At 46.8% G+C, this 4,370-nt stretch overlaps 1 pseudogene; it reads right to left on the bottom strand.

The window, feature by feature from the left end:
- Window positions 1-375: 375 nt before the first annotated feature.
- Window positions 376-4,370, bottom strand: part of LOC119273415 — a 45,449-nt pseudogene continuing 41,454 nt past the window's right edge.

Below are 4,370 nucleotides of genomic sequence, written 5' to 3'. Positions count from 1 at the left end.
GTTAGAGTCGGAGCTGTGCTACCTAGTATGAATTGTATGGAGTGTTGTGCTGCAGTTATTAGGGCTATTGTTTTTCTTTTTCTTTGATCTTCGGATCTTCTGGTCTTAGGACCTTCACCACCTTGTTGTTTTCCGTTGCTTCCTGCTATAATCAATGAATGCCAGTGATGCTGGATCTTTCAAAAAAAATATCGTCTGTCAATTTTTAGTGTTTGGCCGTAAGATTCTTAGTTATGCAAAGGCCGTGTATTGCTCATCATGTTTTGTATCCGCTTAATGCTACATTTTGAGTTAATGAAAATATTTTTTATCGGAAAAAAATGAGACACTCACACACATCTCAACTTGAAGGTGCACAAAAGGATTCACTATTTCGAAGTCGCTACTGATTACAATACATTCAACCACAACTTTCTCCTTTTGTCTTCTTTTTTGAAACGGAGGTAAGCCCCGGACTCTTAAATGAACAAAGGTCTGCAGAAGCTCAGGATGCAGCTAGAGGCCTACCGTTACTGCCAGCAGCCTTAGGAAAAATCATTCTGTTTATTCTTACGGTTCAGGTTGCCAGTAGTGCTCAGCCTGTAGTCTTGAGCGCGTCCTGGATGACCACAGCCACTGCAAATGGTGCCAATCGGAAAATTCTCATGAGCACAAAGCACCAACCCTATACATGCATTGCATTGCATTGTACTCACTACCGGACTCGCGGTCTATGCCTACGGCCAAGGGCCGTCGGCATAGGCCCCCAAGCCGTCGGCATAGGTCTATGCCTACGGCTGCCGTCGGCATAGACCCGTCGGCGTAGATACCGTCAGCGTAGTCTTGTCAGACCGTCGGCATAGTAAAGTCGTCGGCATAGGGGCCTATGCCGACGGCCTGGCGTCAGCCGTCGGCATAGTATAGCCGTCGGCAGTCTTTTTCGTCTGACGGCAACGGACGGCGCCGTCAAAAACGGGGACGAATCATGCAAGGCCACGTGGCAGGGCTATGCCTACGGCAAAGCCGTCGGCATAGATGAATCACGTGGCGAGCCCTGGTGACTCCTGGGCTTATATATGCCGACGGCTTTGCCGTCGGCATAGTTTTTTTTTCCCCTGTTTTTTCTCTTTTCCAATTCATTTGACAGCATTTCAAAACAGAACAATATGAAATTATGCAGAAATATGACAGTTCATCATCTAAACATACTCAAGTTCACCATCATCATCTAAAGATCATCACCGACTCAAGTTCATGAACATAAAAGTTGTGCAAGACATGAAACATCATAAAAGTAGGAATATGAAAGGCATGGCACGATGGCCACATGCACGGAATCATCAAGCAAGACCACCTCCGCCAAAACCACCACCTCCGCCAAAACCACCACCTCCACCAAAACCACCACCTCCGCCAAAACCACCACCTCCACCAAAACCACCACCACTCTGCCAGATCGGAGTGACTGGGGTCGACGGAGCAGGAGTTGACCCACCGGTCCCCTACATGTTTCAGAAAAGATTCTAACAGTAAATATGATATGATAGTGTTGAATGAACGAGAACTAGTTTGTCAGTAGTTAGGCAAATGTACTAACCGGACCATCACTGCCTAGTGCCACACATTCATCGAACGTGGGCACGTGTGGGGGTTCTCCCGCAGGTGGTGGTGGGGGTCCCATTTGTGGTGGACCCGTGCCGTTACTCCAAGCCGATGCTGGTCAAAGGCAACATACTTGCCACCCTTCTTCATCCAAATGAAAATCAAGGCCTGCATGCACACTGGGCAAGGCATCTTTCCACTTGTACACCATCCGCAGAACAGGGCATAGCCGGGAAAGTCATGCATGCAATACTGTAGCCAAACTTTCATCAAGAAATTTTTCTGCATATGCCGGTCGTATGTCAACCTCGGGAAGTACCAAGAATGGTGCAAATCATCCACCAACGGCTGCATAAACACACTCAAATTCTTCCCTGGATATTCAGGCCCCGGAATTATAAGCGACAGGAACATGGTCTTGCGTTGCATTATGGCGCCGGGAGGGAGATTGAGCGGAATAACAAATATGGGCCAGCAGCTGTATGGATTAGACGACATACCATATGGATTGAACCCATCACCTGTTATAGCAATTCTGACATTCCCAGCCTCGGCTGCTTCCTCCGGGTACTTTATATCGAATGACTTCCATGCTTCACCTTCTGATGTATGTACCATTTTTTTGGATTGTACCTTTTCCCTTCCTTGTGCCACTTCATCATTTTGGCAGACTCCTCGGTGATGAAAAGGCGCTGCAGTCTTTTTATAAAATCAAGATACCGAAGAACCTTCACAGGGATTTTTAGCTGCCGCTTCTGACCATGCTTATCGACCACCTCAATATACCGAGAGGAACCACACTTCCTATAGTAGTTGTCATCCGCATACTCATGTCTAAACAAAAGGCAATTCTTTGGACAAACATGTATTTTCTCATAGTCCATGGAGAGCGCCTTCATGATTTTCTTCGTACCGTACATGGTTTTCGGCAGTTCATGGCCCTCGGGCAGGCTGTTAGCCCATACTCCCAGAAATGCTTCGAAGCAACCTCGGCTACAGCCGTACTCAGCCTTCACTGCCATCAGTTGCGAGATGGCATCCAGCACAGACAGCTTGGCACCCTCATAGAGAGGTTTCTTTGACGAGGCCAAGATTTCCAGGAAGGCCTTTGCGGTTTCCTCCGGCTTCATTCGCTGAATGTGACGGAGGTGTCGGCTGTGCAGCAAAGACATCATCTAGCATGTCTCTAACCCCATCGTCCTCATAACCAGCGATGCGTTGTCGTATCACATCCTCTCTACCACGGTCCCGCTGGGAAAAGTTTATCGGCATATTAAAGTTGGGCATAAATCCATGCGTGCGAAGGTGCTTAGTCATCTCACTCTTATCTCTGCGGATACGTCTCTTACATCTGGCACACGGGCATTCTGGCACCATCCTCATTGGACTACGGAATATCTCTTTCAAAAACACATCAGTTTTCTCGACCCACTCTGTTGTTACTTGATTCCGACGGAAAAACCCACTATACATCCACTGATTATCTGCCATTTCTGCTTTATTGGAAGCCACACAACAAAATTAAGGATTCATTTTAATTACCAACATCAATATTTTATTTTTTACAAGGTTGACGAGTAATCCACCTACATCTCTAATAGGTAAAGATGGGTCCTAATCCCACCCGAGAATGTGTAGATTGAGTACGGTCCATGCTCTACCCCATTCCGAGACAAAATTTCGGCAGCACCTCCCCGCTGTTCTCCAAATACACGTCTCGGCAAAATGCCGAGAGAATGTGCATCCGGAGAACAACAGGGAGGCGCCGCCGAAATCCTGTCTCGGAACGGGGTAGAGCATGAACAACGTACCCAATCTACACATCCTCGGGCTGTCCGTGGAATGCGCTGGACAATCCGAAAGAGCTGCGGTGATAAATATGCAATTGAATGCATATTTATCGATGCAACCCTTTCGGACGGGAGACCTAGGTTACGCGACTTGATGTGAAAATTCAATCTAGTGACATGGAAAAAAAAGTGGACGAGGTCATGGAATTGTTGCTCACCCTCCGATGTAGTCGATCAAAGGAGAGGGACGATCGTGGACCAACACCTCCAACGTCGATGATCACTCCGCGAAGATGGAACACCACAAATCCTGTTAATTACACCGAGTGAAAAAAATTAGGTCATCATATCACATTAACCATTTGGCACAACATTATGAATCGACATGAAACAACATGTCAAATTGCAAAAAAAATCTTTATTAAGTATTTTAGAAACCATGTGCCTTGAATTGCTTCCATCTATCACTAACATGACCAAACACAAAACTTACTAATATCCATCAATTCATCCATATTTTAAACTAAGTGTTTACAAAATGCAAAACTTGACCAATATCCATCAATCTATACATGCACATATTCAAAAACTTGACCAATATCATCTATCCATATTTTAAACTAAGCTTCCAAATTCACAAACTTGACCAATATATCCATTAATGCATCCATCTATCACAAACTTCACCATCAATCTGTACATGCATATATCCATTCATCACATATATATCCATCTATGCAAAAAAAACAATAACAAAATGCAAAAAATTGAAAAAAAAGCTCACCTTGGCCGCCGGTGCAGCGGGCAGCAGGGAGGCCGGGGGGCAGCTGCCGAGGAAGGGTGGACAGGGCCGTCCGGGGCGTAGCAGGGCGTCGGCGAGGGGGCACCTCTTAGCTCCTGCGCCCCCTAGCACGGGGTCGGGGCAGGACACAGGGAGGGCGCGGGGTCGGGGGTGGTGGACGGTGCCGGCGAGAGGTGGCGGGGGGATGGGGTGGTGGT

Source organism: Triticum dicoccoides, chromosome 3A (assembly GCF_002162155.2).
Source record: "Triticum dicoccoides isolate Atlit2015 ecotype Zavitan chromosome 3A, WEW_v2.0, whole genome shotgun sequence".
In the NCBI taxonomy this organism is placed as follows: Eukaryota; Viridiplantae; Streptophyta; class Magnoliopsida; order Poales; family Poaceae; genus Triticum; species Triticum dicoccoides.
Note: the sequence above shows the minus strand (reverse complement) of the source record. Positions and strands in the feature narration are given on the sequence as shown.